Genomic DNA, 10,837 nt, shown 5'->3' with positions numbered 1-10,837 from the left:
AATTATGATTTAAGGAAGTAAATATATTTTTGGGTAATGGGATTCCATTCTTGATTTCTGGAATTATACTTTAGGGACAAGAGGTAGCTCTGTGTGATTAAAAGTCTGTCATTAATGCTGCAAGGGGAAGACCAGAGTCTGACACCAAAACAGTTCAATTAGCTTTAGCAGAAGAGAAATGGAGGAGCCATAGCACATTAAGGATGAATTCAGGAAGACCCGAGACCATGGGGAACTTGCCTGCTCTCTACACTATTTTCCAAGGAGAGGTTGCTAAGTCACAGACTATGGAGCCATTATCAAAATTCCAGGCTGTTGGAAGCAAGGTCTGGTTGAACTCACATGTCATCCTATTGCTGCGTGGATAAGCCCTCTGAGATAGTAGATGTTGGAGACAAAGTGTGGGTGAAGCTCATTGGCTGAGAGACAAAAAATGATAGGATAAAATTACCCTTCTCCATGAAGGTTGTCAACTAAGGGACTGGGAAGGACCTTGATCCCAACAATGTTATCATTGAGCAAGAAGAGAGGCAGAGGCGGTCCTTCCAGGATTACACTGGGCAGAAGATCACCTTTGAGGCTGTCCTGAACACTGCCTTCAAGAAGTGTGGCTGTAAAGGCTACTTTGCAAAGGATTACTTCATGCAACCAGGTGGGGCCAAGTACTCTCCTATGAGGAAGAGGAGAAGGAAAAGGCAAAGTCAGCAGAGTTTGAAAAGCCTGACCCCACGAGAAATACTTCTAGAAAAAGAAAGGAGAAAAATAAACATAGAGACAGGAAGTCATCTGACTCTGACAGCTCAGACTCTGAGAGTGATACAGGCAAGAGGACAAGGCAGACATCAAAGGACAGCAAGTCAGCAAAGAAGAAGACAAAGAAGAAGAGGCCCAAGGAGTGAGAGTGCAGAGTAGAGGGGGTGGTTGACAGAAGGAACCAGGAGCCTGTAGTTTGAAACCCTGGCTCCTAGAAAGACTCAGAAGTGAGAATATGGCCTCCCCCCGCTTCTCTCCCATGGGAGATCGCATCTCTAGTGCCACAGGCAGGTTTAGGAGTTAGGTATCAAAAGCATCTGCCTGAAAGAATTGTTTCCTTATCACTCTTGGTCCCTTTGCAAGTGACCCCTGCCGCTCACCCATTCATTCACCCAATTTCATTCAGCAGGAGGTCTTATTTCCCTCACCAGCTGCCACTTCCAGAGCCAGATTCCTGTACAGGAGTCCAGGCTAGAGCCGCAGGGAATGCTGTAGGGGTGAGTTTGGCTGTAGTTGGACAGAGTGATTGGCCTACCGACCCTGGCCTGACTGGTGGATGGTCTCTGCTGCATCCAGCACAGGGGTAGAGGGAGACCGGCAGTATGAGAGAGAAGATGGTAAGAAGTGGCGCTCACTTTTTCCATTCCCCTGAGATGATTCTGCTATGTTAGAAGTGACAGCTGGTGGTCACAGCCAGGAAACCACTGTTTGCAGTGACTTAGCTTGTTTGTGACTTTTCCATCAGACCACTGAACCAGGCATCTCAAGCCAAAGTCATTGGTTTACTTTGTATTTACTTCAGTGTGAGTCAATTGGTTCCATTTCAGGTTTCTGCTTAAATTCCTGGTACTGAAAAAAAAAAAAAAGAAAAGAAAACTCTCATTATTTGGTCCATGTCCATAGATTTGACTGTTAATATCTCTCCTCTGTATAAGCTGTGCATGCAGTTGTTGTTTCTGATGTTATCCCAGTCATATCTGACCAATATCCATAGTCTTTCTAATCTATAAAATGCTCAAATAGTAATCCTCTTATTCAATGTCTGCTCCCTTTTGTACATTTCAGTTACCCTAACTGCAAAATTTAATGTAATTGTTAGTAGACATCAGTGGGCATATTAGCAGTAGAATGATAGAACTGAGATAAAGAAAAAGGGCTGGTGATCCAGAAAGTATATAAGCATCTTCATAAAGAACAGAGATATAGAAACAAACCCTCTTGTCTTGTTGGAGGACCACTGAGACCAACAGAATGCCAGTAAGAATCTTGGATTCCACTCATAAAGAGCCTATGTACACTGGCACCCCAGGAAGGGTAGAGAGAGGTCACTGTCCAATCACACACCTTAGCCTAAGCCAAGTTAATGCTCAGGCCCTGCTTACTCCACATCACAGCGCGGCACTGGATCTAGGGTAGCCATAATTGGGGCAGAGACTCAACAGTGAACCTCAGAGGTGATCCAGTTGTAGAAAAAATTTTAGGTGGGGTGGCAGAGGGCACAGAGGATCCAGGCTACCTCACTGAAATCCTCAGCCCATATATGCACCTGCTGGAACATGCAGGGTCTGGGCGCTGAGCCCTGGGCTTCAGAGGACTGGGATTGCGTGCAGAAAGAACCTGAAGTGGTCCACAAGGGGTTGGATAGGGTGTGGCGGGGAGGTGTACATGGAGGAAGCACGGCCCCATCACAGAAGCAGTGTCCTCACTAAGGCATGCAAAGAGGGAGGGCCAGGGCCCACCCTAGCAGCCTCCCGTCTGGCGTGCTCACAGTCCAGCGGGCATGTACTGCCATTGAAATCCCACTATTAAGGCACATGCGAGGGAGGGCTAGACCCACCATAGCTGCCTCGTTATTGTCGCTGCCTCTGTGAGCTCTGCCAGCAAGACGACAGGGCCTCCAGTGTCTGGGCCGGGTCCAGCCTCAGCATCTGTGGGCTTTGCGGGAGTGTGCATACAGAAGCAGGGCCAGGGTCTGGGTGGCTTCCAGTGCTCCCGCAGCAGGTCCAGGTACTGTTCTGGGTTCCTGACTTCTTCAGAGGATCCGTGCTGGCACCTTTGTGAACACAGAAACCTGAGGGACACCTGGCAGATCGCCTGCATTTCAGCCGCCGAGCTGGGGCCAACGGCAGTGCCAACAACAGTGCCAACAAGAGTGTACTTGGTGAGGCGCGCAGGCAGCGCCGCAGAGCGCGCCTCCCAGCGGACAGCTCTGGGAAAGCAATACTCAGAGGCTCCTCCACCCGTGGGATTGCTCCAGTCCCACCCATCTCAGACTGCAGCTCGGAATGCATCTGAGCGCTGCTACACTAACAGCTAGGAGGCGGACCCGACCCCTGATACCGCGGTGATAACCACAGAGCAGAGAAGAGACCTGCTCAGTATCCAGTTTAGTCTAGCAACACCAGTCACACCTGCTATCAACGACGTAACAATCCGTACACATTGAGTAAAGACTGCAGTAGATAATCGCTTATCCTAAATCCAGGGAGTAGAAGAAATATAAGTAAAATGAAGAAGCAAAGGAACCACTCCCAATTAAAAGATCAAGACAATTCCCCTGAAAGAACAAACAATGGGAGGGGGGTTTGGGGGAGAAGGGATACGTGTATATGCATGGCTAAATCCCTTCACTGTATACTTGAAACTGCCAGAACATTGTTAATCGGCTATATCTTAATGCAAAATTAAAAATTTAAAGTTTGAAAAAAAAAAGACAAATGAATCCTGACTCTTTTTAACTTTCAAAAAAAACAAAAAATGAAACATACCTCTTCATTCTAATAGATACCAAGTTCAAAAAGGAAATAATGAAAATAAGGAAGGAATTAAGAAAGGCTATTGATAGAAATGAAAGTTACTGTTAAATAAACTAGAAATTATAAAGAGGATCCAAGAAATGCTAGAAAACTCACTCACCAATTCAAAAGCTAAGCTAAAGGCAGTGAATAGCAGAATGAATCATGCAGAAAAACAAATAAGTCATCTAAAAGATAGAATAATGGAAATCACTCAATCAGGACAAGAGACAGAACACCAAATTAAAAAAAAAAAAAAGGAAGCAGTATGTTACCTATGGGATAATAGAAAGCATGCCAATCTACACATAATAGGAATCCTGAAAGGAAAAGAAAGAGAAAAGGGGACTGAAAGTGTATTTGAAGAAATTAGGAGTGGAAACTTCCCAAAGCTAAAGAAGGAAGCAAATATCTAGGTACAGGAAGCATTCAGGGTTCCAAACAAGATATCTGATACCAGAACCAGACCAAAAAACTACCAAAAACTCACAGTCCAAAATCTTTGATGAATATAGAAGCAAAAAATTCTCAACAAGATATTAGCAAACCAAAGCCAACAGCACATAAAAAAGATCATACATCATGACCAGTTTGGATTCATCCCAGGATCACAAGGATGGTTCAGCATAGGCAAATCAATCAATGTGATATACTACATCAGCAAAAGAAAAGACAAAAACCACATGATCATCTCAAGAGAGGAAGGAAAAACATTTGATAAAATTCAACATCCATTCATGATGAAAGTGAAAGTCGCTCAGTCGTGCCCGACTCTTTGTGACCCCAGGGACTATACAATCCATGAAATTCTCAAAGCCAGAATACTGGAGTGAGCAGCCTTTCCCTTCTCCAGGGGATCTTCCCAACCCAGAAATCGAATCAAGTCTCCTGCATTGCAGGTTTATTCTTTACCAGCTGAGCCATCAGGGAAACCACCGTTCATGATTTAAAAAAAAAAAAAAAGCTACTTAATGGAATGGGAACAGTGACAGACTATTTTGGGGGGATCTAAAATCACTGCAGATAATGACTGCAGCCATGAAATTAAAAGATGCTTGCTCCTTGGAAGAAAAGTTATGACCAACCTAGATATCATATTAGAAAGCAGAGACATTATTTTGCCAACAAAGGTCCATCTAGTCAAAGATATGGTTTTTTTATACACATCATGTATGGATGTGATAGGTGGGCTATAAGGAAAGCTGAGTGCCAAAGAATTGATGCTTTGGAACTGTGGTGTTGGAGAAGACTCTTGAGAGTCCCTGGGACTGCAAGGAGATCCAACCAGTCCATCCTAAAGGAAATCAGTCCTGAATATTGATTGAAAGGACTGATGTTGAAGCTGAAACTCTAATACTTTGGCCACCTGATACGAAGAACTGAGTCATTCGAAAATACCCTGATTCAAGGAAAGATTGAGGGTGGGAGGAGAAAGGGATGACAGAGGATGAGATGGTTGGATGGCATCACCGACTCAATGGACATGAGTTTGAGTAAACTCCGGGGGTTGGTGATGGACAGGGAGGCCTGGCGCGCTGTACTCCATGCAGTCGCAGAGGCGGACACAACTGAGCAACTGAACTGAACTGAACTGAACTGAATGGAAGTGGGTATAGAGGGAAAATATTTCAGCATAAGAAAAGTCATTTATTGTCCATCAACAGAGGAATTGATAAAGAAGATGTGGCACATATATACAGTGGGATATTACTCAGCCATTAAAGAATGAAATAATGCCATTTGCATCAACATGGATAGGCCTAGAGATTGTTATACTAAGTGAAGTAAGTCAGAGAAGGAGAAATATCATGTGATATCCTTTATATGCATAAACTATAAAGGAGTATAAATGAACTTATTTACAGAAAAAGACTCACAGACTTGGAGAACTAACTTACAGTTGCCAGGGGGAAAGGACAGGCAGAAGGGATAGATAGGGAGTTTGGGATCAGCGTGTGCACATTGCTATATTTAAAAGGGTTAGGCAACAAGGTCCTACTACTGTGTAGCATAGGGGACTCTACTCAATATTATGTGGCAGCCTGGATGGGAGAGGACTTTATAGGAGAATGGATACATGTATACTTGTTGCTGAGTCCCTTTGCTGTCCCCCTGAAGCTATTATATTGTTAATCAGCTATATTCCAACACAAAATTTAAAGTTTTTGAAAAAGGGGGGGGTACTTAAAAAATGGCCCACATTAAAAAGAATCTTTTAAAAAGAGCCTGTGAATAGGTACAAATGTTCCTTGTCTTTGACTTTCAGGGTTACTTTCACATGAGCCACATTCAACCTCTAGCAATTCAGTACAAATTTTAGCTGAATTTTCCTTACTGGCTTGTGTGACATTGGTGTCCATGTAATTTGGTTAAGCAAATGTGTTCTGTGTCTCCTTGCAGTCTTCTAACTTCGATTTCAAGGTATTAATCTTATCCGTTACCAATGAATTCAAGAAAAGTTGTGGTTTTGCAGGTTAACTGACTTTTTGTTGTTTTAAAATTGATATCATTATGACCTTTCCAGATTTCTATATTCCAGGCAGAAGTCCACATTCTGAAGTACAAATAAACATTTTTTTTGAGCAATCATATTGTTAACATTGACCTGTCATAAAATAGAATTCCTTAGCAACTCAGTGTTCATGGAAGAAGCTGAGAAAGTATGTCTTGGTGCAAGTTTTCAGTTTCGTGCTGGCAACCTTGCGGCTATCCAAAGCATTACATATTTTGAGTTGTTTTCCTGTGCCACTTGTGAAAGAGCAGAACAGTTAATCAGATACATATATTATAGGTAACATACAACACATGTATTTTTTAGATTAGATTAGAATTTCTGCTAATATAATTCAAGTAATGTAGTCCAAACCTAAAATTAACCCCAACTATTAGTTTGACTTTATATTGTAGGTATAGATTCTCAGACATTCTGGGGGAAATAATTATAGTATTTGCATTGTAAGCTTGTTTTATATATTCTGAAAACATCAGGAAAGTTTGCTAGTAACATAAAATGTTTTAACTGTGGTTTGTTTTCTCATTTTAATTAGACAATTTTCCTATTGTGTCATGAACAGTTTCATAACTTAAGACTGTTGTACCTAGTGCAAAGTCTCACCTACTTTATGAGGCAGTGAGCATAGAAATGGTAGCACCATTCATCATTTTATCCTCCTTAAGGCAAAGCTGGCATATGGTAATGTATCAGTGGATTAGAATGGTCATAAAAATCTCAGAATTTAGTGAATGTGAGTATTAGAGCTGGGCAGAATTTCTTAGTTCAATGATTGCTCATCGCCTTGGAAAACTTGGCGTTAAATGAGCTTTGAGTCTATATTTTCCTCCTAAAACTTATGTGTCATGAAACTATTTCTGATATGGGTGAATACTAAAATGAATATTGGAAAATATCTGATGTAATTTTAACTGAAAGTGTAAAAAGGTTACATCTTGGAGATGCTCACTCGTAGGGGCTACTTCATTACCTTAAAATAATTTATATTTAAATTTATTTAAAATCCCCTATTAGGAATTGCCAGCTAATAAATATTTCATGAATTACATGAATTACATGAATTACATGGATTACATGAATAATAAATATTTCATGAATTATATGAATTACATGAATTACATGGGTAAAGAAATAAGAAACTGAAGTGTTTAGTCCATGTGTCATTGAAAACTTACTGTCATTGTTGAAACCCTCTCAGAATTAGACATAGAGTTTATGCAATTTTACTGATTATTCTTAATGTAGAAATTACTTCAGAAAGCTTTAGAAAGTTGGTTTCAGTGTTCTTATTTTATTTGCCAAAGAAAAATGACTTTAAGTCTCTAGTAAATATTTATTTAAAGTCAGTAAATCTTTCAGTGCTAAGGGGATCCAATTCATCTTAGAACATCCTCTAGTCACTTTATTTATTTATTTATTTATTTTTAATTTTTATTTATTTATTTATTTATTTTTGTCATATATTGATATGAATCAGCCATAGATTTACACGTATTCCCCATCCCGATCCCCCCTCCCACCTCCCTCTCCACCCGATTCCTCTGGGTCTTCCCAGTGCACCAGGCCTGAGCACTTGTCTCATGCATCCCACCTGGGCTGGTGATCTGTTTCACCATAGATAGTATACATGCTGTTCTTTTGAAATATCCCACCCTCACATTCTCCCACAGAGTTCAAAAGTCTGTTCTGTATTTCTGTGTCTCTTTTCCTTACTGTTATGCATGAAACTACTATTTCAGGAATATATATATATTAGTAGCCATTCGAAATAAATCATAGTCTGTTTACTCAAATATGAATGAATATTGCATCATCAAAAAGTGCTTTTGCTTTTTCCTACAAAAGATTGCCTAGAATCAAAATATGGAAATAGGATCAAAAAAAGTTATTAACAAATTGGAAACTTTAGGACAGTTTTCATAAACCAAATATCATTTTTATATTTATATTGTTTCAATGATATTTGCAATAAATACAATAATAATTAGATTACTCTCAGGCATTCATTTTTATTTGTTGTTCCATTTTATGTCAACTGCCATAGACTGGTGTTACACAGACAAAATATATTTTACTATCATATGATTGGAACTTAATAGATGACAATCTATCATGTCAGTTTTTTTCCAGTGATGATTGAATGACATTTTTTAAAATTTATTTTTAATCTTTTTTGGCTACTCTGGATCTTTGTTGCTGTGCACTGGCTTTCTCTTATTGTGGTGAGTGGGGATACTCTGTTGTGGTGTGGCGGATTCTCACGATGGTGGCCTCTCTCGTGTGTAGCATGGGCTCTACCTGTGTGGGTTTCAGTAGTTGCAGCACCTTGGCTAAGTAGCTGCAATTTGTGGAATCTAGAGTTGTGGCACATGAGCTTAGTTGCTCCACATGCTGTGGAATCTTCCTGGGCCAGGGATCGAACCCATGTTCCCTGCATTGCAGGGTAGGTTCTTATCCACTGTACCACCAGGAAAGTCCTAAATGACTCATTTTAAAAATTAACTTACTAGTTCTTCAAGAACTTATATTCAAAATAACCCAGCCCTTCCCATCCAAATCACTGTTCACATTTCAAGAGTGCAAATTTGACAAAATCTTTCACCCCAAAATAGAAAAGCATGAGTAATAAAGTAATAATGAATTTTTATTTCAATTTATCAATCATTTGTAGTGATTCTTAGTCCCTTTAATATTTTATTATATATTAGTTCTAGATGTTTATGCATATGTATGCATATAGTTTCCTGATTTGGGAAAATACTTGGCAAGCCACACAATTGAAAGCCAAAAGAGGTCACAGATAGTACACATAATCCAACTAGCAACCTTTTGATTTATAGTGGATACGCTTAACATTTTATCATTAGAATTTATAATTCAGTAGTCAGTGTCTATTCTTACCATATGTATTAGATGTGTATAAAGTGCTCTAATAAAAATGCTCAAACCTTCAGTGATTTAAAGCAGACAGATTATTTTTCTCCCATTTAACATCTTAGAGGAAATTTAATGATCCAGGGTGGATAGGTTCCTCTGGTCCACAAGGTGATCTAGGAGTTTAAATCTCTCCTAACTTCTTGTCTACTGGGGATACATGCTTAAAGCCGGCTTACAGAACCAATATATGTCTGGCTCATAGAAATAATTAAATGGAAGAGGTTGGGGGCAAGCAGTTTCTTCTAAAAAATGTAACGTGAAAGTTGCATGCATGAATTCTAGTCTCATCTCACTATTAATATAATTTAGTTACATCATCAAAATTAACATGTGAGAGATTGGAAAATGTAGTCTGTAGATAGATATGCATGTACTTTATTAAATTTAGGGGACTTTCTGCCTTAAAAGAAGAAAACAGAAAAAAGACAAACTGAAAAATTGACTCTGCTGCTGGTAAGACTGAGAAACAGTGTTTTTAAGTAGGCTGTATTGTTGCAAAAATTGACTTTTGAGTGTATTACCAGTGATGATCCCCAGCTCCCCTTTGTTCTTTCCACCCCCTGTACCAGGATTAAGATTCTTAATTACTGAATTCTCTTCACTTCTGGACATTATCCAATTCAGACATAGTTCCTCCCTCTTCTCTAATTTCTTCTTAATAGTCATTTAATATAAGTCCGGGCTTCCCAGGTGGTGCTAGTGGGAAAGAAACCATCTGTCAGCACAGAAGACTGAGAGACATGGGTTCAATCCCTGGGTCAGGAAGATCCCCTGGAGGAGGGTATCGCAACCCACTCCAGTATTCTGGCCTGGAGAATCCCACAGACAGAGAAGCCTGGCAGATTAGAGTCCATAGGGTCGCAAAGAGTCGGACATGACTTAAGCGATTTAGTACACACGATGTAAGTAAAGGTAACTTATATTTTAAATATATGTATATATTACATTGGGGCTTCCCCCGTGGCTCTGCCTCCAATTCAGGAGCCACAGGAGACATAGGTTCAATCCCTGTGTCTGGAAGATTCTCTGCCGGAGGGCACTGGCAACCCACTCCAGTATTCTTGCCGTGGAGAATCCCATGGACAGAGGAATCTAGCAGGATACAGTCCAGAGTTGCAAAGAGTTGGACACAACTGAACTGACTTAGCATGGCATGGCATATATTATGTTATATTATATTATATTATATCTTAATAAAAGCCACTTAATATAAGTCCACTTAATGTAAGTCCCTTAATATAAGGCTTAATATAAGAATCTGCCTGTCAATGCAGGAGACCTGGGTTCAAACCCTGGCTCAATGGAACTGAACAAGATTGAACATGCACGCACACACGCACAGTGTAAGTACAAATTCTATAATAAACACAGACAACTTTGAGACACCCTGCCCTTCCGTGTTTGAATCCAGTCATGTCCCTGATGGTATTTTGCTGTTGAACTTTGACAAGGGAGGACTGATATACAGTTTACAGTCACTGCTATATCTCGCTCTATAAAATGTTGTGTGCAATGTTGTGAATTAAGTGAAGAAGTCATTGTCCTTGCTAAGTGTGCTAAGTCTCATGTGGGCAATATAATCAAGCATGCTGTGCTGTGCGTGCTTAGTCGTGTCCGACTCTTGCGACCCCATAGACTGTAGCCTGCCAGACTTCTCTGTCCATGGCATCCTCCAGGCAAGAATACTTGAGTGGGTGGCACTTTCCTTCTCCAGGGGATCTTCCCAACCCGGGAATCAAACCTGGGTCTCTTACACTGCAGGCAGACTCTTTACTGACTGAGCTAGGAGGGAAGCCCTAAGGAAGCATGGATAGTGGTAATATATAAGCTTGAGGACAAG

The 10,837-nt window shown here is 40.4% G+C and overlaps 1 pseudogene; it reads left to right on the top strand.

The window, feature by feature from the left end:
* Positions 1-203: 203 nt before the first annotated feature.
* Positions 204-899, top strand: LOC122675196 (annotated as a pseudogene).
* The last annotated feature ends 9,938 nt before the right edge of the window (positions 900-10,837 follow it).

Source organism: Cervus elaphus, chromosome 19 (assembly GCF_910594005.1).
Source record: "Cervus elaphus chromosome 19, mCerEla1.1, whole genome shotgun sequence".
Lineage (NCBI taxonomy): Eukaryota > Metazoa > Chordata > Mammalia > Artiodactyla > Cervidae > Cervus > Cervus elaphus.
This window is presented reverse-complemented; position numbering and strand designations above follow the sequence as displayed.